Source organism: Bubalus kerabau, chromosome 14 (assembly GCF_029407905.1).
Source record: "Bubalus kerabau isolate K-KA32 ecotype Philippines breed swamp buffalo chromosome 14, PCC_UOA_SB_1v2, whole genome shotgun sequence".
NCBI lineage: Eukaryota > Metazoa > Chordata > Mammalia > Artiodactyla > Bovidae > Bubalus > Bubalus kerabau.
In genome coordinates, this window is record NC_073637.1 from 33,022,179 (window position 1) to 33,049,338 (window position 27,160).

General features: G+C 41.7%; 1 protein-coding gene across 1 annotated transcript in view; it reads left to right on the forward strand.

Moving 5' to 3' along the window:
• Positions 1-21,602: 21,602 nt before the first annotated feature.
• Positions 21,603-27,160, forward strand: part of SGK3 (serum/glucocorticoid regulated kinase family member 3) — a 120,582-nt gene continuing 115,024 nt past the window's right edge. The window contains exon 1 of the mRNA XM_055546147.1: positions 21,603-21,933. The gene's annotated coding sequence lies outside the window, so the exon portion shown is untranslated. The remainder of the gene's footprint in view (positions 21,934-27,160) is intronic.

Genomic DNA, 27,160 nt, shown 5'->3' on the forward strand with positions numbered 1-27,160 from the left:
AACACTGGAGTGGGTTGCCATTTCCTTCTCCAATGCATGAAAGTGAAAAGTCAAAGTGAAGTCGCTCAGTCATGTCCGACTCTTCGCGACCCCATGGACTGCAGCCTTCCAGGCTCCTCCATCCATGGGATTCTCCAGGCAAGAGTACTGGAGTGGGGTGTACTAAGTGCTGAGGACATTATATATATAATCTTATGTAATCCTCACTATAATCCAGTAAGATATTATCCATGTTTTACAGATGAAGAAATAGGCTCAGATTTGTTAACTTGCTAAAGTTAACAAAAGGAAACCTTGTCATATTTCAAAACCATGTTTTTAATAACTACTATCTGGTCCTTCATTACATATAAAGTTAACTCTCTTTTAGGGGGAAAAAAAAAAAAGGAAACCAAAAAGGTTTTTATGGTATTAAAGATAAACATACCAACCTCTTTCTTTTAAAAAAAAAAGTTCTTTTAGTTATTTAGAATGAATTTTTAATTGAGATTTAATTGACATATAACATTATTTTCAGATATATAAAATAATTCTATATTCATATATATTATGAAATGATCACTACAGTGTCTGGTTAACATCCATCACCACACATAATTACAAAACTCTCATGTCAGTTTCCTAAAGGCTTTTAAATCAGAGGGATTTTAAATTGTATCACATATTTTCCTAGCATTTCTTGAGAACCTTGCCATCTCCCTTGCCTGGCCTAGTTTCTCCTTGTTGGCGTCTCTGAACATTGCCAGTCTGGCCTCCAGGGGGGGCCATTTCCCCTTTAATATTGTGGCTCAAGCATTAGACACTCAGGAATTCCCTGCCATACAGATAAGACCAGGAAAAATATTTAACAGAAGTTTACAAAGGGTTCTGGAAGAAAAAAAGACAAATGAGTACAGGGAGTAATAATATGCAACTAGATCATTTGCTCATTGAATGAAGTGCAGGCATTTCTGCATTAGACACCATAAAAGGATTCCTCCCTACCTTGCTTCCCACTACCTGCACAAAGCAGAAGCCACTTTTTTCTACCCTGTGTTGTGTCCTCAAGGGCTTCCCAGGTGGCTCAGTGGTAAAGAATTCACCTGCCAATGCAGAAGAGTCGGGTTTGATCCCTGAGTCAGGAAGATCCCCTGGAGAAGGAAATGGCAACTCATTCCAGTATTCTTTCTTGCTTGAAAAAATCCCACAGACAGAAGAGTCTGATGAGCTACACAGTCCATGGAGTGGCAGAGTCAGACACGTCTTATCAACTAACCAACAACAACAACAAATTATATCCTCCAGCAAGTAAAAAATTTAAAAAACAGCTCTAAGATTGGTAAGGTGAGTTTCAGCTCTGGGCTTTCTTCCAAACTCTAGTTTCCAGTTTCAGTATCTGCTTCTTTCCTACATGCTGGACACTTAGCTTGCGAGCCTTATTATTATTATTTGGCTGTGCCAGGTCTTAGCTGTGGCATGCAGGATCTTCAGTTTTGGAATTGGGATCTGTCTCCCTAACCAGGGATAGAACCTGGGCCGTTTGCATTGGGAGCACAGAGTCCCTGCCACTGGACCACCAGAGAAGTCCTGCAAGGCTTCTTCTGGGAAGATGGCATTGCTGACCCCTGAGCTGTCTATTTACCCTGTTGCTGGGAGATGGTTATCTGTGAGTCTCTCATGATCCTGCATGTCTTGCTCAGTATGCTCAGAATGCAAGACCCTGACTGTATTACTTGTCTATTACTACATAAGAGATTACTCTAAATCATAGAGGCTTAAAACCACAATCACTTTCTGACAATATCTGTAGATTTGGAATCTGGGAACAGCTTGGGTGAGTGTCCCTGGGGCAGGGTCTCTGACAAGGTTAGAGTCAGGGTGCTGGCCAAGGCTGCAGTCATGTCCTCACTTGAATGGGGGAAATTCTGCTTCCATACTCACTCGCCTGGCTGTCGGCCGAAGGCATCCTTTCCTGACCATCCAGGTCTCTCTATAAGGCAGCCCACAACATGACAGCAGTCTTTCTTAGAGTGAGTAAGTAAGAAAACAAAAGATGGTGCCCAAGACTGAAGCCACAGTCCTTTTAAAACCGCCTCTCAAAGGCAACATCCTGACACTTCTGCTATATTCAGTTAGTTAGAAGTGAGTCAGTAAGTCCAGTCTATAGTCAGCTGTAGGGGGTCACACAAAAGAGCGGATACTGGGAGGCAAGAACCACTATGGGCTGTCTGGGAGGTGCTCTGGGGTTTCCTGGAGGCTCAGTGGTAAAGAATCCACCTGCCAATGCAGGAGGCTCAGGTTCAATACCTGGGTCTCGAGGATCCCATGGAGGAGGAAATGGCAACCCACTTCAGTATTCTTGCCTGCAAAATCCTACAGACAAGGAGCCTAGCAAGCGCAAAAGAGTCGGACAGGACTTAACAACTAAATAGCAACAAACAACAACGGAGGCACTCTACCCACACCATTTCCCATGATTGAGTTTGCAGTGGGCAGTCTTGAGAGATGAAGTAATTATCTCCCTCTGGGACAAAGAGGAGGCTTAGCTTAGTGCTTGCTGGAAAAGCAGTGGGTTCCCAGGCTTACTGTTTCCCAGCTGCAACACCAACCCACTGCATGTATGACATCTCTCTGCCCCATCCCCCATGTCACCTGTGTGTAACTTGGAGACAAGAGGAATTGATACAGACATTCTGATGCTCATACTTTTTTTTTTGCTATAGTTCTTTTTCTCTCACTTGGGGGGTCTTGTGTCTTCTTCCAGCATCTGTGAGATACCAATTAGCTACCTTGTTGCCTTGTAAGTAGGATAAAATCAAATCACGGACCTGACAGTCTGACTGAACAGGACAACCTCATCAGAATTCTGTACAGGCTTGTGAGACTGGCATTCACAGAAGAGATCCACGTACATACCCTTCGTTTTAATTGACAAGTACTTATGTACCAGGTAGGCATCATTCTAAGAGTGTATGAACATAGACTCATTTCAGCTACGAGGTAGCCACTGTTAAAAATCCCTGCTTGACAGGTGAGGAAGAAGAGGCACAAAGATGTTAAGGAACTTGCTTCAATCCCTGTGGCCCATAAGTGTCAGAGCCCGGTTATACAAACGGATACAAAAACAATGTGGCGACAGCATCCACTGATCCGCTGTATCATGCTGCCTGTGCTTAGTGTTAGGGAGGTACAGAGCAGAGAGATGAGGGAAATGATAAAATTAAGGACTTCTTCAAAACATTTATTGACACCATTGGTACAGAGTTCTTCATTACTAATGTAAATGTTACAGTTTCTGTGACTTCCTTGTGTACTTGAAGGGTAATCCCTACCAGTCATATTGGTCAATGATGTGATTTGATGTGCTGCATTTGGCTCATTAGAATTTGATTTAGAAAATGTGCTCTATATTCAGACTCAGACTATGAATGTAAAAATTGCATTGTCCACACAAAAATCTGCACATGAAGTTTTTAACAGCTTTATTCACAGTCACCAAAACTTAGAAGTAGCCAAGATATCCTTCAGTAACTGAATGGATAAACTTGTATATCCAGGCAAGGGAAGATTATTCAGTGCTGAAAAGAAATGACTTATTAAGCCAGGGAAAGATGAGGGGTGGGGGTATTAAATGCATATTATTAAGTAACAGAAGCCAATCTAGAAGGGTTATATACCATATGATTCCTCCTGACAATCTGGAAAAAGCAAAACTATGGAGAGAGTGAAAAGATGAGTGGTAGGGGTAGGGGGAAGGAAGAGATGAACAGGCAGAGCACAGAGGGTTTTCAGGGCAGTGAATCTATTCTCTTTGATACTATAATGTTGAACACACATCATTATGGGCTCCCCTCGTGGCTCAGACAGTTAGGAATCCACCTGCAGTGCAGGAGACCTGGGTTTTATCCCTGGGTCGGGAAGATTCCCTTCAGAAGGGAATGGCAACTGCCTCCAGTACTTTTGCTTGGAGAATTCCATGGACAGAGAAGCCAGGCGGGCTACAGTCCATGGGATCACAAAGAGTCGGACATGACTGAGGGATTAACACACACACACATACACACACACACGTCATTAGACATTTGTCCAAACCCACAGAATGTACACCACCAAGAATGAACCTTAATGTAAACTATAGACTTTGTTTAGTAACAATGCATCAGTGTAAGTTCATTGATTTTAATGAATGTACTGCTCTGGTGGGAGATGTCAACAGTGGGAAAGGCTGTGCATACGTGGGCCATCAGGTCTATGGGAGCTCTCGGTTACTTCCTGCTCAGGTCTGTTGGGAACCTAAAACTGTTCTGAACAATACAGTTTATCTTTTAAAATGCTTTGAAAATTACAGTGTGTTTTAAAATGGAAAATATTGTTAATAGTGTCAGTGTGTATAGTAATTTTTTTTAACCTTACTCTGTACCTGTTCAAGTTCCCCACATCCTTGGCTGCATCTTTCTGCTTTCAACTTCCTCCTTTCCTTAACAAGTGTAAAAGGCCCGACTCCCCATGTGGGCTTTTTTCCTCTGCCCTGTTAACTCTCTTTTGAACCTTTTCAACCCAGGTTCAATCCAGGTGTCTACATTGGAACTGTATAGCTCTGCTGAAGAAAAATCACAACAGTGTTTTCTTTTTGTTTGATTTTTTTTTCCACACTGCATGGCATGTGGGATCTTAGTTCCCCCAGCAAGGATTGAACCCACACCCCCTGCATTGGAAGTTCAGAGTTTTAATCACTGGATCACCAAGGAAGTACCTCAAAATCATAATAGTCAACATGCTGTCTGCAGTGCAACTTGCAGTCTTATCCCTCTATCAGCTTATCCCTCAGTGTTTTCTGCAACTATGTTTCTCAAATCAGAGCTTTCTAGTTCAAAATGCGTATCAATAAGTTTTAACTGTAGTTTTCTTTTTTTGATATTGTTTTATTTTGATTAAATATTTTCAAAGCCTTATGCCGTTTATTCCTGTGCTATAGATACATGTCAACTTTTTGCATATGCATAAAATGAGTTCACCTCATTAATTAATCCATTTTCTATTAAAATAATGATAGAATCTGGCTACTAATTATCACACGCAGTAATATGGCAGATAAACATATCTATCGATGAAGACTCACCCAAAAGTGCTTCTACATTAGCAAAAAGGAGAGGGGAAAATAACAGGTAGGTTAATGTTTAGAGTTGCTTTAATTCGTGGTTAGACAGGTCTCTTTAAGAAGGTTCTGTGGAGGAGTTGAGTTGTACTCCCTTATCCAATGTGCCTCAATGCCCTAGAATACGCCTCCCTTGTTCTTAGATTAGGGCACCTTCCTTTCTCAAGTTACTCAGTCAAAATCTGGTCCAGTCCTTTCCACATCTCTCTTGTAACTTGACCATGGGCCACTCTTGGGGGAGTACTGACCCCCAGGGTCTAGGCAGTGGTCTCAAATTGACAGTCCCTGAGGCAGATTTGGAAGGAATGATGCTAAAGCTGAAACCCCAGTACTTTGGCCACCTCATGAGAAGAGTCGACTCATTGGAAAAGCCTCTGACACTGGGAGGGATTGGGGGCAGGAGGAGAAGGGGACAACAGAGATGGCTGGATGGCATCACCGACTTGATGGACGTGAGTTTGAGTGAACTCCGGGAGTTGGTGATGGACAGGGAGGCCTGGTGTGCTGCAGTTTATGGGGTCGCAAAGAGTCGGACACGACTGAGCGACTGAACTGAACTGAACTGAACTGAGGCAGATTTGCTAGATAGATATGGCTTATTGAATTGCCAGTGTTTTAAGAAAGCCTGAATTCGTTCTACTTAGTATTATTATTATTACTGGCCATGATGCCCGGCTTGCAGTTCCCTGACGAGGGATGGAACCCCAGCCCCCTGCGATAGAGGCATGGAGCCCTAACTGCTGGCCCACCAAGGCAGTTTCCTTTTCCTAGCACTTTGAAGTCATGCCACTTCACATGAAAATGTGTATTGCTAGTTTTTATTGAAAAATGAACTGACCTGGCAACACTGGGCCTGTGCTCTTACATACAGCAGCTATCAGCCGCTCCCTGGAGAGAGGGCACCCCCACCTGCCACTCACCAAGACTGTCAGTTGCCATTCGCGTCACTTTCACCAGCTCCAACGCTCAGTACGGGCGGTGCCACCTGGTGCTTCAGGTGTTTGTAAACTCTCCTACACCTGGTCCTTGTTGCCTTTCACCCAGTACTACTTGTTGTCACTGGAGGCTCTGTGATGCTCTACAAAGATCATGGGCTTGGAATCAAATGGACTTAGCTCTGCCACTTTCCTACTGGGTGACCTCTGAGAACTTCCATTTCTTTATCTGTCAAACAGTGTGATTGGCATGGTTATGAGGATTAAAGGCAATATGTGGATAATGTGCTTCTGATAGAAGCAGCAGGAAGCAGGCAGTGAGTGCGGCCTGCCTCCATTGACAACCTCTGTCCTCACCTCTCTGGAAGATGACAGGGCCACTCCTGTGGTCATCAACTTGTAACTGATTTGTACAATACTCTAGGTGTGTAGACACAAGTGAGAAAATCACAAGAAATGAGGGCATTCTTAGGTAAAATTTATTTCCTGTAATTGTCAGCTGTCATCATCAAGGACAATTATAGGAAATAAATTTTAACTAAGCATTCCCTAGTTTCTAGCTGCTATCATCAAGAAGGGCTTCTCAGGTAGCAGCACAGTGGTAAAGAATCCACCTGCCAGTGAAGGAGACGTGGGTTCAATTCCTGGATTGGGAAGATCCCTGGAGGAGAAAATGGCAACCCACTCCAACATCCTTGCCTGGAAGATCACATGGACAGAGGAGCCTGGCGGTCTATAGTCCATGGGGTCACAAAGAGTAAGACACAATTAAGCACACGTCATAAGGAGGTAAGCAGTTAGCCAACAGCACTTCCATTACTCGCAGGATAATCTTACAGTACGTTAAATCAGACTCGTGCAATTAGTTCTATAAAGAAAACAAAAATGAAAATGTTTTTGAATTAGCATGGTTCCCAAAACTGGGGAAAACAAAGATAATTCTTCATATCCCAAGCTTAGCTGCATCTCTGTAGAGCTGCTTATAAATCTAACATTCCAATTTGTTTTCCTTCTGCTGCTGTAACAAATTACCACAAACTTAGAAACTTAAAACAATAGATATGCATTATCTTACAGTTCCACAGGTTAGAGATCTGACATTGGTGTTACTGGGCTAAAATCAATGTGTCAGCAGGCTGCATTCTTTTTTGGAGGCGCTAGGAGTGAATCCATTTCCTTTGCTTTTCCAGCTTCTTTCAGAGGCCACCCACATTCTCTGACTCTTGGCTCGTTTCTCCACCTTAAAATATATATATATATATTCATTTGACTGCGCCAGGTCTTAGCCGTGGCATGCAAGATCTAGTTCCCTAACCAGAAATGGAACCCAGGCCCCCTGCTTTAGGAGCACAGCCTTAGCCGCTAGACCACTGGGGAAGTCCCCTTCCTTTCTCCATCTTTAAAGTGAGCAGTGTTGCATGTCTCTGAACATTCTCCCAGAATCACATCTCTTTCTCTAACTCTTTTCTGTTGCTTCCCTCTTCCACTTCTAAGGACCCTTTGATTCCATTGGACCTACCCAGAAAATCCAGAACGTTCTTCCTATCTGAACATTGTTGTTATGTTCAATTGCTCAGTTGGGTCCGACTCTTTGCGATCCCATGGACTGCAGCACACCAGGCTTCTCTGTCCTTCACCATCTCCCAGATTTTGCTCATATTCATATCCATTGAGTCAGTGACGCCATCCAACCATCTCATCCTTTGTCATCCCCTTCTTCTACCCTCAATCTTTCTCAGCATCAGGGTCTTTACCAATGAGTGGCTATTCACATCAGGTGGCCAAAGTTCTGGAGCTTCAGCTTCAGCTTCAGTCCTTCCAATGAATATTCAGGACTTATTTCCTTTAGGATTGACTGGTTTGATCTTCTTACTGTCCAAGGGATGCTCAAGATTCTTAAGATTAGTAATGTTAATTCCACCTGCAACCTTAATTCTTTGCCAGGTAATGTAGCATATTCACAGATTCTGGGTACTAGGACATGGACATCTTTAGGGGAACCACCATCCTGCCTATCTAAACGGGTATTTTATATATGTAATATATATGTAATTTATGTATATTAACAGTTTACTCTTAAACAACACAGGTTTAAACTGTGTGTATCCACTCATATGCAGATTTTTCTTAATAAACACATACTACAGTAACACATGATCTGCGATTGGTTGAATCCATGGATGTGGAACTGTGGATATGAAGAGATGGCAGTTAGTCACAGATTTTCTGCTGGGGTTGAGACAGGGATCAGCACCCCTAATCCCTACATTTTTCAAGGGTCAATTATTCATACATATATGTGCATACATGCTCAGTTCTGTCCGACTATGTGATCCCCTGAACTGCAGCCTGCCAGGATCCTCTGTCCATGGGATTTCCCAGGCAAGAATACTGGAGTGGGTTGCCATTTCCTCCTCCAGTGAATCTTCCTGACCTAGGGATCAAACCTGTATCTCCTGCATTGGCAGGTGGATTCTTTAGCATTGTGTCACCTGGGAAGCCCCTATGTGCTGCTAACAGGTTTCTAAATAGAATTTTATATTATCACAGACTTCTGTAAGAAATTTGGCTATTCATACCATGCCTAGGAGAAGGCAATGGCACCCCACTCCAATACTCTTGCCTGGAAAATCCCATGGATAGAGGAGTCTGGTAGGCTGTGGTCCATGGGGTCGCTAAGAGTTGGACACGACTGAGCGACTTCACTTTCACGCATTGGAGAAGGAAATGGCAACCCACTCCAGTGTTCTTGCCTGGAGAATCCCAGGGACGGGGGAGCCTGGTGGACTGACGTCTATCGGGTCGCACAGAGTCAGACACGACTGAAGCGACTTAGCAGTAGCAGTAGCATACCATGCCCAAAGTTTCTGAATTGTTAATAGGGCTTCCTTTTTAAAAAGACAATTGGGTATAAATTCCTCCAAAGGTTGTGAGCTTTAGGATTTTGCTTATTTGCAGAGTTTAAAAGTAAACAAGACCTCAGGAAATCACGTGGTCCAGTTTCTTGCCTTGAATCCCTCAAATCACCACATTTTCTTGCTGTGTAGGGAAATGGTACAGGATACCATTTTAAGTAGATAGGATCTTTCTATGATCTTAGTTTCCAGAAGTATTTTCCTCTACTTGTTTTTCATGATTGTTCTCCAATGAAGATAAGTAGTAATTAAAAATAATTTACCCCAATCATGGGTTAAAATTACAAGTAACGAGATGAAATTTGAAAGACGGGGTTGAAGCCAAACAATATGCCTATAAAACTTCCAAACACATTGTACTAGGCTTGAAGAAACAACACAAGGCCGAAGTGGTAAAATAATTTAAAATGCAGTATATTGAGGAATATGTTCAATAGTGAAGGCAAGCTATACTGCATATGAAAAAATTAAGGTGTTTTTCTCATTTTTTCTTTTGTTTTATCAAGGATATAAAATAGTACAGTATATCTTTGTCTTTGTACCTGGAAACTTCCCCCTGTCTTAGCACAGTGCTTTGCAGAGGAAGTGTTTGTTGAATTAGTAATGTTTATGTTTACATAAGATTGCATTAAAAGCACCTTGCAGATATTTAGAAGAGAAAATGAGTCATAAGTGGTTTATTTAAACACATAAAAACTAAGTAGGTGTTCAAATGGCCAGTTTCAAATTAAAATATCAACCCATGGGGAATCATTCCCTAGGTAAAAGGCCTGATTTGGAGGTCAGGGAAGAAATCGAGAAGCAGGTGACAGTTTGGAGTTTAGTCATGGGAACAGTCCTTTTATATTTTTATGTATTTCATAAAGGATTTAAACTACTAATGTGAGTAATTTCTACCTCTCTGTATCTAGCACAGTACCTGGTGCACACTAAGCACTCAACAAATAGTTTTGTTGTTTTTTAAAAATATTTATTTCCTTGGCTACCCCAGGGTTATAGTTGCAGCATGAGGGATCCTCAGTCTTGTGAATCTTTAGTTGTGGCATGCAAACTCTTGGTTGTGGGATCTAGTTCCCTGACCAGGAATCAAACCTGGGCCCCTTGCATTAGGAGTTCGGAATCTTAGCCACTAGACCACCAGGGAAGTCCCAACAAATAGTTATTGAGTGAAGAAAGAAGAGAACAAAAGTCATTAAATTCTTAGATGACACCAAAACAAGGAACAGGGATGGTGAAAGGTAACTAATATCTTGCTTTTTGAATTGTGCACCCATCCTTAAGAATGTTTCTGCACGCACATGAATTATGTATTTGTGACCCATGGTAACAGATTGTACACAATACAAACCCAAAATTAAAAAAATAAAATAATCAATATATCTAAAATAATTTCATGGTATGTTATTCCTAGCATAAGAGCCTTTTGCTTTCATTCGATGCTTTGTTATCAGTACATTATTATTCTTTTAAAATCTTGGCTTAATATTTTATGATATAGTGATTTGCACATGTGGTGTTAAGGTTAGATTATTCTAATACTACATTTGAATAGCTTTCCCAGCTGGAAAAGATATTTCAAGAGAGTATTTGGATTTAAATAGAAGAAATGTTTTATTGTTGCCTCTTTCTATTAAAATACTCATTTTCTTTTTTAATCTCATCAACCAGTTCTGCAAAGGTTTATGCTGAAGCTTGACAAGGAAATTTCCATCTTCCCTGCTATCAATTAGCAATTCTGGCAAACTGCAGGCATACCTCATTTTATTATGCTTTACATTCTCATGCTTTGCAGTTACTGCAGTTTTTACAACTTGAAGGTTTGTGGCAACCCTGTGTCAGGCAAGTCTCTGGCCACCATTTTTCCAACAGCATTTGCTCACTTCACATCTTGGCAATTCTTGAGATGTTCCAAACTTTTTCTTGTTATGGTGATTTGTGATCAGTGATCGTTGATGTTCCTGTGGCAAAAAGATTGTTGAAAGTTCAGATGATGATTACCATTTTTTTAGCAATAAAGTATTTTTAAGTTAAAGTAGGTACATTTTGGGCTTCCCTGTTAACTCAGCTGGTAAAGAATCCACCTACAATACAGGAGACCCCGGTTTGATTCCTGGGGGCATGATCCCCTGGAGAAGGGATAGGCTACCCACTACAGTATTCTTGGGTTTTCCTGGTGGCTCAGATGGTAAAAGGAATCTGCCTGCAATGCGGGAGTCCTAGGTTCAATCCCTGGGTTGGGTAAATCCCCTGGAGAAGTAAATGGCAACCCACTCCAGTATTCTTGCCTGGAGAATCCCCATGGACAAAGGAATCTGGTGGGCTACAGTCCATGCGGTTGCAAAGAGTCAGGCATGACTGAGCGAGTAGGCACAGCACATGTATACTTTTTAAAGCTATAATGCTATTACACACTTAATATAATGACAGTAGAGTGTAAATATAACTGATATATGCACTGGGAAACCAAAAGTTTTGTGACTCTGCTGAGATACTCATTTTATTGCAGTGGTCTGGAACTGAACCTGCAGTATCCCTGAGGTCTGCCTGCAGTTTAAAAGCATTGCATTTAATCTTTTCAAGAGATGAGTTTAAGACTCAGTGAAATCCATTATTTGGAAAATACTTAAACACGTTACAAATTGTTTCCAAAAATTTTAAGTGTACATGTATTAGAGTTTTAATATAACACACACACAGGTTTTTTTTTATTGTGGTAAAAGTCACATAATACAAAACATACTATTTTAGCTGTATTTAACAGTATATTTCGGTGTCTTTAAGTGCATTCACCTTGTTGTGCAACTCTCACCATCACCCATCTCCCAAATTTATTACCTTCCTAAACTGAAACTCTGTGTACATTAAACTCAAAATCTCCATTCCTCCTCCAAACCTCCCCCCACCCATCCTCTGGCCTCTGGCATCTACCAGTGTGCTTTCTGATCCTATGAATTCAACTATTCTGGGTATCTCATATAAGTGGAACCAAATAGTATTTGTCTGCACCTAATATATATTGGTAGAGAAGGAAATGGCAACTCACTCCAGTAATCTTGCCTGGGAAATTTCATGGACAGAGGAGCCTGGTGGGCTGCAGTCCATGGGGGCACAAAAGAGTTGGACATGACTTAGTGACTAAATAACAACAACAACAATGTATACTGGAATGCATTTTAAAGGTTAACTTAATATATATGCAACAAACAGATTGTACCTTCTTTTTCTCACCTCCCATGCTATACAGTAGGTACTCATTAGTTATTTATTTTATACATAATAGTGTATATGTGTCAATCCCAGGGCTTCCCATGTGGCACAAGAGGTAAAGAACCTACCTGCCAATGCAAGAGACTTAAGAGATGCAGGTTCAATCCCTGGGTCAGGAAGATTCCCTAGAAGAGGGCATGGCAACCCACTCCAGTATTCTTGCCTGGAAAATCCCATGAACAGAGGAGCCTGGCGGGCTACAGTCCATAGGATCACAAAGAGTTGGACATGATTGAAGCACCTTAGCATGCAGGCACACATGCACGTCAATCCCAATCTCTCAGTTTATCCCACCCACCTCTTCCCCTCTTGGTGTCCATATGTTTGTTTGTTCTCAATGACACAGTTATTTCTGCAATAGAATTACCTGTTTCCAAACATCATTTTCAAAACCTTCTCTCTGAAGTATTTCTTTCAAAACACATACTCTTAAAAAGGAGGGTGGATAAAGTTACTTTCTCAGTCATTGCTTCAACTTTACCTTGAAAGGAAAGTACTAGTCCCAGAAAAGACAGGGAAATTTGGATTTCTTGTATTTTCATCAGAGGAAAATGCATCATTCATCTTGATATTTAACTACTCCATGGTGGCTCAGACGGTAAAGAATCTGCCTGCAATGCAGGAGACGTGGGTTCTGTCCCTGGGTTGGGAAGATCCCCTGGAGGAGGGACAACATGGCAACCCACTCCAGTATTCTTGCCTGGAGAATCCCCATGGACAGAGGAGCCCCAAGGGCTACAGTCTATGGGGTCACAAAGAATTGGACACGACTGAGCAACTAAGCATAGCACAGGAAGTAATCACAACTAGAGCTTATGTAAAGCTTATTTTGGTGGTAGATTTATATATTCTCTGTTCTGTTCAGTCGCTCAGTCATGTCCGACTCTTTGTGACCCCATGGACTGCAGCATGTCACGCATCCCTGTCCTTCACCCTCTCCCAGAGTCTGCTCAAACTCATGTCCATTGAGTCGGTGATGCCATCCAACCATCTCGTTGTCTGTCATCTCCTTCTCCTCCTGCCTTCAATCTTTACGAGCATCAGGGTCTTTACCAATGAGTTGGCTCTTCACATCAGGTGGCCAAAGTATTGGAGCTTCAGCTTCAGCATCAGTCCTTCCAATGAATATTCAGGGTTGATTTCCTTTAGGATTGACTGGTTTGATTCTCCTTGCAGCCCAAGGGACTCTCAAGAGTCTTCTCCAGCACCACAGTTCGAAGGCATCAGTTCTTCGGTGTTCAGCCTTTTTTTATTGTCTAGCTCTCACATCTGTACATGACTACAGGAAAAACCATAGCTTTGACTCTGTGGACCTTTGTTGGCAAAGTGATGTCTTTGCTTTTTAATATGCTGTCTAGGTTTGTCATTGCTTTTCTTCCAAGGAGAAAGTGTCTTAATTTCATGGCTGCAGTCACCATCCACAGTGATTTGGAGTCCAAGAAAATAAAGTCTGTCACTGTTTCCATTTTTTCCCCATCTATTTGCCATAAAGTGATGGGACCGGATCCCAGGATCTTAGTTTTTTGAATGTTGAGTTTTAAGCCAGTTTTTTCACTCTCCTCTTTCACCTTCATCAAGAGTCTCTTTAATTCCTCTTCACTTTCTGCCATAAGGGTGGTGTTATCTGCATGTCGGAGGTTATTGGTATTTCTTCTGGCAATCTTGATTCCAGCTTGTGCTTCATCCAGCCCAGTGTTTCTCATGATGTACTCTGCGTATAAGTTAAATAAACAGGGTGACAGTATACAGCTTTGACGTACTCCTTTCCCAATTTTGAACCAGTCTGTTGCTCTGTTGAACTCCATTGGGTTCAAACTGTTTCTTCTTGACTTGCATACAGGTTTTGCACATACGTAAACTTATTCTACCCTCAGTACAACCAACCCAGTGCAGTAGATATTATGATGATCTCCATTTTACAGATGAAGAAACTGAACCCAGAGATGTGAAATAACTTACTCAGGGCTACGTGGCTCATGATGGCAGAACTATGGTCAGAACTAGACTGTGTGGATCCAGGAGCTGTACTTTTCTTTATTTATTTATTTTGGAGCTGTACTTTTAATTCTAAGCATCCTGAAAACGTTGATGGAAGATAAAGAGTTTTCCATGATTACTCCCCATCTCAGTACAAAGTACTATATACAGTCTATTGAGAGGATCTGTTTTAGAAAATTAATCATATCAATGACTTCCGATAGTGCACAAAACTGCAACACACTGATGGTGGATGAATGAGAGTTTCCATTCAAGTGGAAGCCCACCCTTCTCAGGATACCCTGCAGAACAGACGAATGACTGACAAAGGACTGTATGAGCATGCTAGTGGCAGTGTGTATGTTAAATAAGTGTAAGCGTATAAGTGTTAATTGCCCTACTGTGTCCAACTCTTCGCCCCCGGTGGACTGTATCCAGGTAGGCTCCTCTCTCCATGAAACTCTTCAGGCAAGAATACTGAAGTGGGTCGACGTTCCTAACTCCAGGGGATCTTCCCTGGCCCAAGGATGGAAACCAGGTCTCCTGCATTGTAGGCAGATTCTTTACCATCTGAGCCACTGGGGAAGCTGATATGTTAAATAATAAAGCTTAATTTCTTCCGTTTAGGTAAAACAAATACAGATAGTCCCTGACTCACAATGGTTCATCTTAAGATTTTTCAACTTCGAGATGGAGTGAAAGCAATACGACCTCAGTAGAAACCAAACTCTGACTTGTGAATTTTCATCTTTTCCTAGTTTAGGGATATGCTGTATGATCCTCTTGGTGATGGTGTTCAGCAGTAGCCAGTGACAGCTTCTGAACAGTCATGCAGTCAGAAGGGTGAATAGTCCATACCAATCTGGACCCAGATAAGTATTTGCTTTTCACTTTCAGTACAGTGTTCAATGAATTACGAGATATCCATGAGGCTTTGTGTTGGAGAATTTTACCCAACTGTAACCTAATGTGAATATTCTGAGCAGGTTTAAGTTAGGCTTGGCTATGATGTCTAATAAGTAGGGTGTACTATATGTTTTCAACTTACCAGAGGTTTACTGGGGACATAATCCCATCATAAGTTGAGGAAGATCTGTTAGACACTGGGATATTTTCTTTCTCAACTGTGGTAGATTGTCTTGAGTACTCCTAGGATGTATACCCTCCGCTTTGAATGTTTTTGGTCTTAAAGAATTTGATAAAATTAAAAAAAAAAAAAAAAAAAACATCGAGCCGATGACTTCCCTTGTGGTCTAGTGGTTAAAACTCTGCATGTACTTCCCCAGTGTAGGGGGCCTGGGTTAGATCCCTGACCAGGGAACTAGATCCCACATGCCACAACTAAGACCCAGAGCAGCCAAATAAATAAATAAATATATATTTTTAAATCATTCAGGAAAAATAGAGGTCTGGTAAAACAGGTGCAGAGGAGTGCAATAGGATAATCAAAATAACCCCTTAAATATAATTTGAGAAGTATAAATAGGCTAAAAAAACATTTAGAATTCTGATTTTAGTCTACATAATATTAAATGTGGTGGCTCAGATGAGAAAGAATCTGCCCACAATGCAGGGAGGCCCGGGTTCAATCCCTGGGTTGGGAAGGTTCCCTGGAGAAGGGAATGGCAACCCACTCCAGTATTCTTGCCTGGAGAATCCCATGGACAGAGAAGCCCGGCAGCCACAGTCCATAGGGTCACACGGAGTCGGACATGACTAAGTGACTAATACTTCACTTCAATTTTAAATATAAGAATAATTCCAAATTGCATTATAGGAGTGTGAATTGAAAAGCTGAGAGAAAGCTCTCATATATTACGGGCTTGCCCAATCATTTCCAAGAAGATTCCATGACTCATAATGGCATCTCATCTAAAATAGAATGTGGAGAATTTGGAACGAAGTTGTATGAGAGTTGAAAAACATCAGAAAAAGAAAGAGTACAAAAAGTTAAAATGCTGTTTATTCTACAAAACCTAGGGAATTTAAGGGTCTTTTGGTATCTGGAGAGTTATAGTCCCTTAAGCTTTATTAAGCCTTTGACACAGATTCCTTGGGGAGCTAGGTGAGGAAACGACAGCAGTGCTCCTCCTTAAGTGAAGTCGCTCAGTCGTGTCCGACTCTTTGCGACCCCATGGACTGCAGCCTACCAGGTTCCACCGTCCATCGGATTTTCCAGGCAAGAGTACTGGAGTGGGGTGCCATTTCCTTCTCCAGCCAAAGGCTATTAAGCCTTTGCCATCTGAAATGGGTTCAATCATTAATCACACATAATTGACAGTAAGTAACTGAGTCACCAAATGAATGGTGTTTAAGAAAAGCTATTATTCCATACTGATAAGTAACTAAAATAATTATTATCTTCAAAGTTCACCTAGTAGGTTGGAGCTCAAAGGCCTAATAGGATTCTCTGAGGAACATAGGAACTGCTGACTGACTTAACATAAATAAGTTATGGTCAACTATTAACAGACACGGTTTACTGTACATAACAGACTATCCAAACCAGAGACATAAAAAAACCAAGATAAAAAACAAGAAAGAAAAAGCAAGCAATTTACATTTTGTTCTTGATACTCACAACTAGATGGGAAGGCAATGACATTTCCTTAATAGGGGAAGATAATAGTCTTACTTCAGATAATAAATGGTCTTAGCAGCATTTAAAGCAATTTCTAGCAACTTTTTAATCAAAAAGCTGATGTTTTTAGGAAGTTTAGGGAGTTTGATCTGACACTTCCCCTTAGTTTTTCTCTTGAGTCTAATATAGAAAATAAGAAAGTTCTGCGATCTGGAAGCTTTATATTTATCCCTCATATAGTTTTAAAATAGAGTTTTCTCTTTATTACCAATACAAAACATGCCTGAACATCAGGTATTTCAGTTTTGAGTTTGAACATGGCTAATCTGGCCCAAGAAAGACTTTGAGCTTTGAGCCACTCCCACCTGCAACACACAAAATGAGCACGCTCTGAAGCATTTTCCAGATCAAAAGTATCTGACTCTTTGCCACCCCATGGACTGAATTCTCCAGACCAGAATACTCAAGTGGATAACCTTTCCCTTCTTCAGGGGATCTTCCCAACCCAGGGATCAAACACAGGTCTCCCACATTGTGGGTGGATTCTTTACCAGCTGAGCCACAAGGGCTTAAGGAAACGGTAATTCCGCTTTGTGCTAAGGCACGATAAACCAATCTGTCTCAGTTCCAGTGAGTACTGGAGTTTTTCTAAATATACTTGCATTGCTGCTGCTAAGTCACTTCAGTCGTGTCTGACTCTGTGCTACCCCATAGACGGCAGCCCACCAGACTCCTCTGTCCCTGGGATTCTCTAGGCAAGAATACTGGAGTGGGTTGCCATTTCCTTCTCCAATGCATGCAGGCATGCTGAGTTGCTTCAGTCATGTCCAACTCTGTGCGACTCCATGGACAGCAGCCCACCAGGCTCCTCTGTCCAAGGGATTCTCTAGGCAAGAATACTGGAGTGGGTTGCCATTGCCTTCTCCATACTTGCATTGCTTTGTGTTTTATTAAATTAACTTTACTCAGAAAATTCAGTAAGTTGGTCACTTTAATTCTCATATCCTTACCTATTTTTACAGCAGGCTTTTCTTGTTAGTTATTTTCTGAACCAATTCATGGCTAGGACTATGCCTTAAATTACTTTCTCAAAAAAAAAAAAAAAAAAAAAAGGTTTTTCTCTTTATTTAAGTTGTGGGAGACTGTGATTGGCTTGGGGCTTCCCAGGTGGCTTTAGTGGCAAAGAACCTGCCTGCCAATATAGGAGACAAAAGAAATTCGGGTTTGATCCCTGAATCGGGAAGATCCCTTGGAGGACGGCATGGCAACCCACTCCAGTATTCTTGCCTGGAGAATCCTATGGACAGAGTAGCAAGCAAGCTACGGTCCATGGGGTCACACAGGGTCAAACACGATGGAAGGGACTTAGAACACCAAGCACAGAGATGGTTGGTATATCAACGGATAAACATAGCTGGAAACTATAGCAACAACTCACAAAGTATGACCCACTTAAGTAGATGAGTATGTAGTAGAAGGAAGGAAAAAGTATAAAAAATTTATATAAAAACTATACAAATAACATGCATCTAGAACATCTTTCCTTTTCTAATCATGTAGTTGGTAGTACTATTTTTACATCTCTAGTCTTGGTGAGTTTCCTGCTATAAAACAAATATTCTAATGAATACTGGCCCTCACTTCCATTTCCAGCTGACTTATGAATAGAGTCATTCAGGTCCTGTGACTGCCTATTTTATCAAATTTTTTTTCCCTAAGGGAAGTGATAGGGATAGGGAGGCCTGGCAGGCTGCGATTCACGGGGTCGCAAAGAGTCGGACATGACTGAGCGACTGAACTGAACTGACTGAACTGAAGGGAAGTGATAATCTTATATTGTTATGCTCCGCAACTTTTCCATGGTTACAATAAAAGAATTATAAATAACACAGGACTTTATTATGATATAAAAAGTCATGATGGTTCCATATCAGACACCATATTAGAGAAAAGGCTTTCCATTTTGAAAAAAGGATGAAAACCAGGCACTCATCTTATCAGAATATATTATTTAAAACATGTAAATATCATGTATGAAATGAGTTGCCAGTCCAGGTTCGATGCACGATACTGGATGCTTGGGGCTGGTGCACTGGGACGACCCAGAGGGATGGAATGGGGAGGGAGGAGGGAGGAGGGTTCAGGATGGGGAACACATGTATACCTGTGGCGGATTCATTTTGATATTTGGCAAATCTAATACAGTTATGTAAAGTTTAAAAATAAAATAAAATTAAAAAAAAAAAAAAAAGAAATACTGTATTCCCTGGTTGGGCTTCCCTGATAGCTCAGTTTGTGAAGAATCCTCCTGCAATGTGGGAGACCTGGGTTCAATCCCTGGGTTGGGAAGATCCCCTGGGGAAGGGAAAGGCTACCCACTCCAGTATTCTGGCCGGGAAAAGTCAAAAAGAGTCAGACACAACTGAATGACAAAGCCTTCCTTCCTATTCCCTGGTTAGATAGGGTTTTTTTTTTTTTTTAATGTTTGGGTCAGTGGTTTACAGTATTGCCAGTCCAATTTTCTAAAATTCTGAACGTAACTATGTCTCAATATTTCTCTTTTTCTTTAACGTGAGACCCTTAATTTATTTTTATTTATTTATTGGAGTATAATTGCTTTACAATGTTGTTAGTTTCTGCTGTACAAGGAAGTGAATTAGCTATATGCATACATATATCCCCTTCCTCTTGTGATTTTTTTTTCCTGTTACTTTTCGGACTTCTAAAAAAATCTCAAAGCTCTAAAAATTAACCATTCTTTATAGCGGTGGTGGTTTAGTCGCTAAGACATGTCCGACTCGTGAAACCCCATGGACTGTAGCCTGCCAGGCTCCTCTGTCCATGGGATTCTCCAGACAAAAATACTGGAGTGGTTGCCATTTCTTTCTCCAGGTGATCTTCCTGACCCAGAAATCGAACCCAGGTCTCCTGCATTGCAGGCAGATTCTTTACCAACTGAGCTACATGGGAAGCACCATTCTTTATAGTAGTGCAAATGAAATATGAAAATTGGCATTTTTATATGTGTTAAAGCTATAATAATGTGAAGACAATCGTCAGTCAGTTGATAATATGTTCCAGCCATTCTACTAGGTTCATTTGATCCTGATAGCAATTTCATGAGATAAGCACTATTACTATGTGTTTTGGGTTTCCCAGGTGACTTAGTGATAAAGAATCTGCCCACCAACGCAGGAATCAAAGTCCCATTCCTGGGTTGGGAGGATCCCCTGGAGAAGGAAATGGCAATCCACTCCAGTATTCTTGCCTGGAGAATCCCATGGACGGAGGAGCCTGGAGGGCTACAGTCCATGGAGTTAAAGAGTTGGACACAATTAAGCATACACACACGCACTATGTGTTTTACTAAGGAGAAAAAAGTACTATTATCATCCTTAAGTTTTAGATGAAATCACTGTTCAGAGAAGTGAATTTGAAGTAGAGAGTAGCAGAGCCACAGCTTAAATCTGAGTCTGATTCCAAAGCTTGTGCTCATAATTTCTACATTATAAATATAACAGATGAACAAAATATTTGCCCTATCTCATGAAATGAATCATATTTGCAAACAAAATATTAGAACCCAGAGTCTAACAAAAAAACTCTATTTTAAAAAAAGTCCTTATGTGAAATGTACATGAAACCTTTTATAAAGGCATAAACATCAGCTAGATATTGCTGAAAATTCAATAGCTTTTACAGTGTAAACTTGGAAATTGGAAATGTAAAGGAAAATGGAGATATGATCTATATCTATAGGTGAATATGATTAATCAAAGTGATCAGCCTTAAAGTGTGTGCTTTTAATTAAGTGAAAAAGTCCTTTAATAGTTCTTGAATATATTTATGACCTCTAGTGTTCTGAGAAATCAAGCTATTAAATTGCAGCTCTCAGATTGTAAATGCAAAATATCTGAAGTCTTATTAGCTTATCAGCTGAACATTGCCCACCAACCTTCCTGTCTTGAAATGTTTGTGCAAGATGGGTGTGTGTGTGTGTGTGTGTGTGTGTGTGTGTTATGTTCTTCACAGTAGGAGGACAAATTTCTCTTGAAAAGGTAATGGTTCCCAGATGTTTGTTTTTCAAACAAAAGAAAAAAAAGTTGAAAAAGAGTAATAGCCAGATATTTGTCTATCATCTCACTTGGAGTTCATTGTCACAAAACTTCCTTTTGTCTGAGAAATTTTTCAGTCCAGTGAATATAGCTTTCATTAAGAGATCACATTGATCACTTGTTGATTTTGTTACTAGAGGAACTTCTTTAGCTTCTCTGTGCTTTATTGTATGGATTGCTTTGTGTGGACCACAGAAAATATACAAAGGACCACTGGCGATATGTTGATTTGTATGTATTGGATTTTAATATCTACTGTACTTTATGCCCACTTTCCCAATATATACATATATATTGAGAGAGAGAGATCCAAAAATAGCTGTGGAAAGGAAATTTCTCTGTACATAGGACCTGCCACTTTGTGAAAGCGCTCTCCCATCTTACAAAGGCCAAAATTCTGCTGATGAAAAAGTAGAAAATTGTGCAAATAATGTTAAATGAAGCACAGCTGTTCCCCTAAAATTATCTGGATACTTCTACATTACACCACTACACATGCCCACCAGACCATTCTCCGGGTGGCTCTGGGGGAGCCTCCGGGGGTCGGGCGGTCCTGCCCCCTGCGCGCACCAGGGTTAGAGTCCCCGGCCGGGCCGGGCACGATGGCCCACAGCGCTCCTGGGCCCCACGGCAGCGGTCACTACAAGCGGAGCAGCGGAAAACCCCGGGGAGTCTAGGCGGGTTACCGCGGGGTCCCCCGAACTTGGCGCCCCGGGCGAGGCGGGGGCCTCTCGCGAGGGTCCTCGGGGAAGCGGGCGGAGCGCGGGTCTCCGCGGCTGGAGGTATCGCCCAGCCCGCGGCTCCGGCCCGGGGCGGGCCGCCCCTCAGCCCGGAGCGGGCGCCTTCCCCGCGCGCTGCCGGTCGCCCGGCTTCGCCCTGCGGGAGGAGGCGGCCGCCGTGACGCGTCTGGGAGGAAACGCCAGCGCCCGGTGGCCCTGCCGGGAAGGAGGAAGCACGAGAGCGCTCGGCTCCGCGACCGCCGCGCGGGGAGGCAGCACCGCGGAGCCGGGTAGGTGCGGGGCGGCGGGGACCTTGGGCCGCCGGGCGGGCGAGCGGCCGGGCCGCAGTCGGGCCCTCGGGCGGGGCGAGGGTACCCGGGCCTCCTCGGCTGCCTCTTTCTGGAGCAAACGTGACTTTCCCGGGTCCCGTGGCGGCGCCCCCGTCCTTCAGCCCGGAAACCTCCGCGTTGGTCGGTGAGAAAAGCCGTTCCCTCGCCCAGCCCTTGACTCTGAGAGTTTGTGGTCTTTGTTTCCTCGAGGTGAATTCGGTTTCTGCTTTCCGATTTCTAAACGCCCGAGGGGTGTCCCCGGGGACAGATGTTGTTAATCCGAATGCAGCTTCGGAGCCGGGAACCAGGAGGGTGGGAGACCCCCCACCTGAGGTCGAAAGTGGGTGCAGTTTACCTGTGAGGATCTGCGAGGGCACCGGAATCCTTAACCTGTTGTCAGCGAACCTGCCGTCTGAAACCTTAATGCGTGTCTGTCCTTTAAGCTCTCTGTGATTTGAAACCTTTTCTGTCCCTTTTAGCGTTCATTTGGCTTTGTTGATTCCCAGTTGAGCATTGGTATGTGCCATCTAGAAATGCTTTGAGATTTTTAGATTTTGTCATTTTTAGTGGTGGTTACCGGGAAAGACAGAAAAGAGAAAGAATTCATCTGTTGAAACTTAAACTCTTAGGTTATTTAATTTAGTAGTGATTTCTGAACCACGACTAGAGTTTCAGTTCTGCACAACGCTGTACAGGGCACACTTGAGATGCAGAACACGACAGTTTCTACGTCTTTATTAGGGTAAAAAAAAAAAGTAGACCGTGGTGTATTTTGATTCTCTACTTTGTCAGTAGGTTGATCATTCACCCAGCCAATCTAGGAAGTGCTTTTTTATTTATCAAACACTTAGGTAGCTCTGACATGTGTTAGGCTGGTTCTAAGTGTTTTATAAATATTAACAAATTATTAACTCAAAATGTTAAATTATAGCCGTTCTAGCAGTGTCCAGGCTGTGCATACTTCAGTTCCCTGAATGTCATTGCAAGAGCTTTTAGAAACAGAGGAAGTTTCAGGCATATTTTAGGACTGGGTGTGCCTTCTAGCCCGCTTGGCTTCCAGTCCAGTAAAGCAAGCCATCACCCGTCTACTCCCCTGGAGGAAGGGAGTCTGGAGTGAAGGGAGTGAGAACTCTTCTTACAGATTTCTGGCCAGATCGCTAGCATCTTCAATATCATGGTCCTTCTCAGTGGACAGAGTGCCCAACCTTAACTAACTCTGAGGAGACCAGAACTTCCCCTTTCTTCAGCTGCCACTGCACTGAGCTTAATTTTGTTTCCTTCCTAATGTATTTGACAATTGGTATGACTGTAGCTTGGGTTTCCCTGGTGGCTCACATGGCAAAGAACCCGCCGGCAATGAAGAAGACCCAGGTTTGATTCCTGGGTCAGGAGGATCCCCTGGAGAAGGGAATGGAAACCTACTCCAGTATTATTGTCTGGAGGATTCCATGGACAGAGGAGCCTGGCAGGCTATAGTCCATGGGGTCGCAAAGAATCAGGCACAATTGAGCGACTAACATATACACACAGACGTGACTGTAGCTTAGATTTGAGGGTCAGACTGAACTTGAAATGTACTATAAAATAGAACATTTTTGTTTGAACACATCCACATAACAAACAATACTTTGTAATTTTACTACCATTTGCTGTAAACTGTAAAACTCAGGTAACGCTGAGTTGATGGGTCAACCTTCTAGGTAACCGTTCTGTGATTTTCAGATATATTGAGAGAATATTTTCCAGAGTTAAGCACCCTCTTCAAATGGGTGCCTTAGCCTGATGGCCAGATGGAAACCCAGAATGGTGTCAAAAATAAGTATGGTTCTTGTCATTATGGTGATTATGAATCTAATCCGCACGTCATACTAGCTTTCTCTGTTTCATATATTTAAATTTCCAGGGAGATGATGAAATGACACTCTGAGCCTTATTTAATAAGATTATGAAGTGTCTCCTGGAAGCAAGAAGTGTCACTTTCTTCTGATATAATTTTATGGCACATAGACATTCATGAGTTCAGTTCAGCCAAATGGCAACCCGCACTTCCATGGGTTACAGAGTGCTTCCGTGTATACTTATTTGCTCTTCAGAGAGACCTCTTGAGGTGGATAGCCAGTTTTCATTCCAACTTTTACAGATGAGGAAACTGAGGCATAGAAATGTGAAAGTGCTTTAGCCTGGGTAGCACAGCTGGTAAGAGGCAGAGCTTGAATAGAGAGCAGGTGTATGGACAGTGCCTGGCACGTGCCAGCCTGTAATAAACATTTGTGGAATGAATGACTCTCAATGACTTCAGACTTCTTACTGTATTTCAAAACATTATATGTTGAGTTGTCACACCATAGTTGAGTTGTGACTAAGGGATTGCCAGGCCTAATCTAACACCTCTCTTTTTCAAGCAGTATCTGCTACCACGTAATTTCTACAAAAGGGATGAGCTGAAAAGTCCTTTGAACTTCTTGGAACTGATCATCTCTGGTGTTTGAAAAAGCAAATAAGTTGGTTGTTCCCCTTTTTCAAGCATCCTACTTTCCCCCCTCTGATTTGTAGTTACCATTGGACACATGGCTCTCATGCTTGTGTTGACTTTTCTTGTCTCTTCCTGATCATTCGAGATCATTTTTAAGGACTTGCCAATCACTGTAGGTTTTCATTCTAAGTGAGCTCAATTAGGCCACCTGGGTTTATGAGCAAGTTCAAACACAGAGATCATAGATATTATAATTATTTTGAAGTGTTTGACATCACTGCTGTGTTTTTTGAAGTGTTACAATTACTGTAGTATTTCAAAAAACAAACAAAAATCCTCAACTTTTCTCCTTCAAGTGTAACTCTGTGTATCCTAAAGTATGTTTCTTCTACATGGATAACCTTCAATGAGAGAGGAAAATATGGCCATTACCTGGTGGGAAGAACTGGGAAGGCTATGGAGGAAAATGAGAGATGGGGTGGGCTTTCCCAAGAGGAATTTTAGGTGTTAAGAAACCCTTAATGAAGCCAGACTGAGTCATCTGCCTGTCAACATTCTTTTGTATGGGGGTGGAATAAAATACTTTTGAAACCTGCCTCGTTTCAAAAACTACTTTACCTTTTCCAATCCTCAGGGATTTTTTTTTTTTCCTTCCCTTTTTGAAAAATTCCTGTAATTACAGACTAAAACTGCTGATTCATGAAACTCAAATTATGTAACATGTTATTCCTGACAGAAACAGCCCCCGCATTATGTTAAAGGACTCAGTGTCTCTGTTTTCCTTTACCTATTGCATTCTTTATGGTGGAGTCTTTGTTCTCATTTCACTTTTGAAAAAATTTAATGGAGAAAGATAGTACTGATTCCACATCTGGTAGTTCATGTCAAAGAAATTTTAACTCTATACTAACTCTGAGTTGTCATTGCTGAAGAATACAACATGGAAATCCAATGTTGGAGTCTGTTTCAGAGCCTCAAGAAGTAAAATGTTATTGCCTGTCTGAAGTTGAGCCAGAGAGTTTTCAAAGAGAACTAGGCAGGGTAGAATCTTCTTGCCCTTGACCAATTTCTCAGGGCCTTTTCTGTGTCTGACAGGTCCTGAAAACCTGATTTAGTTCATCTCCTTGTGGCCACAGTTTCTTCTATTATTCAACACTGAAATCTGTTTTCCTTGGGTGGGCAATGAGGGTGAATGAAAGAAGGGTGATTATGTAAGGCAAATTATGCAGGCTTCCCTGATAGCTCAGTTGGTAAAGAATCCGCCTGCCACGCAGGAGACCCCGGTTGGATTCCTGGGTCCGACGATCTGCTGGCGAGGGGATAGGCTACCCACTCCAGTATTGTTGGGCTTCCCTTGTGGCTTAGCTGGTAAAGAATCCGCCTGCAATGGGGGAGACCTGGGTTCAATCCCTGGGTTGGTAAGATCCCCTGGAGAAGGGAAAGGCCACCCACTCCAGTATTCTGGCCTAGAGAATTCCATGGACTGTATAGTCCATGGAGTTGCAAAGAGTCAGACAAGACTGAGTGATTTTAAAAAGAAAAAAAGAGAGGAATAATATGTAAGATGGAAAGTGGGCTTCCTGGTGGCTCAGATGGTAAAGAATCTGCCTGCAATTTGGGAGACCTGGGTTCCATCCCTGGGTCAGGAAGATCCTCTGGAGGAAATGACAGCCCACTCCAGTATTCTTGCCTGAGAAATCCCATGGACAGAGGAGCCTGGTAGGCTACAGTCCATGGGGTTGACACAACAGAGCGACTAACACATCTAATATATTCAGATGCATAATCGAACTCACTGGTGGACTAGCCAATCTACTGGCTGCTGGATGAAAAGTCCTCAGTCCAGTGGGGCTTCACTAAGGACTTGACTGACTGCTTCCTTGAGTTGAAAAATGAGAAGGAACCTTTATTATTCTAGTTATTTACCTCCTTGTTTTTTTAAAATAAAAATAGGTCGAAGTTAAAATAATCTGATTTCCAACTCAGCATCCTCAAATGCAGATAAATGTGCATAGGGACCAGTGTATAGACTATATAATCTAATACACATATATATTACACTTGTGTGTGTGAGTCGCTCAGTTGTAGATGGTCAGCTAAAATGGAATATAGAATCATCTTCTTAACTTCTTAGTTCCTGGGAAAACACTATGTCGTCTTTTTTCTCATTTTTATTTTAGTTTGTCTCATATTTTCTAAATATTCTTTTTAATTAAAAATGTATGCCCTTAAATTTAAACAGTTGAGAAGTGTGTGAAGTAAAAAAATAAGTCCTCTTCACTCTAATCTTACCGACAAAGGTAACCACTGCTGCGTTTTTATTTTCTTCTAGCCTTGACCCCATGCTTATGTAAGTATGTATATCTGTAAATATATATAGAGTTTTTTTTAAATGGGACTCATTCCATACAGTTTGTCCTTTTATCTCTTATTTAGCACCTTATCATGGACATCTATAGGTCTGCATCATTGGTTTTGACAGCTGCATAATATTCCACTTTGTAATTAATTTATCCATTTTCTATTTCTCTTTTCTATATGTGCACTCTTGCATATCTTTTAAAAAATATTAAATCACCAAAGTAATACATTTTTAAGAAAAATTAAAAGAAGAAAAAGAGGAAATAAAAATCATCAGTAAACCTACCACTCAATCACTGTTAGCATTTTAGAGTATATTTTGTAAACTTTCATATGTATGTGCATATCCATATT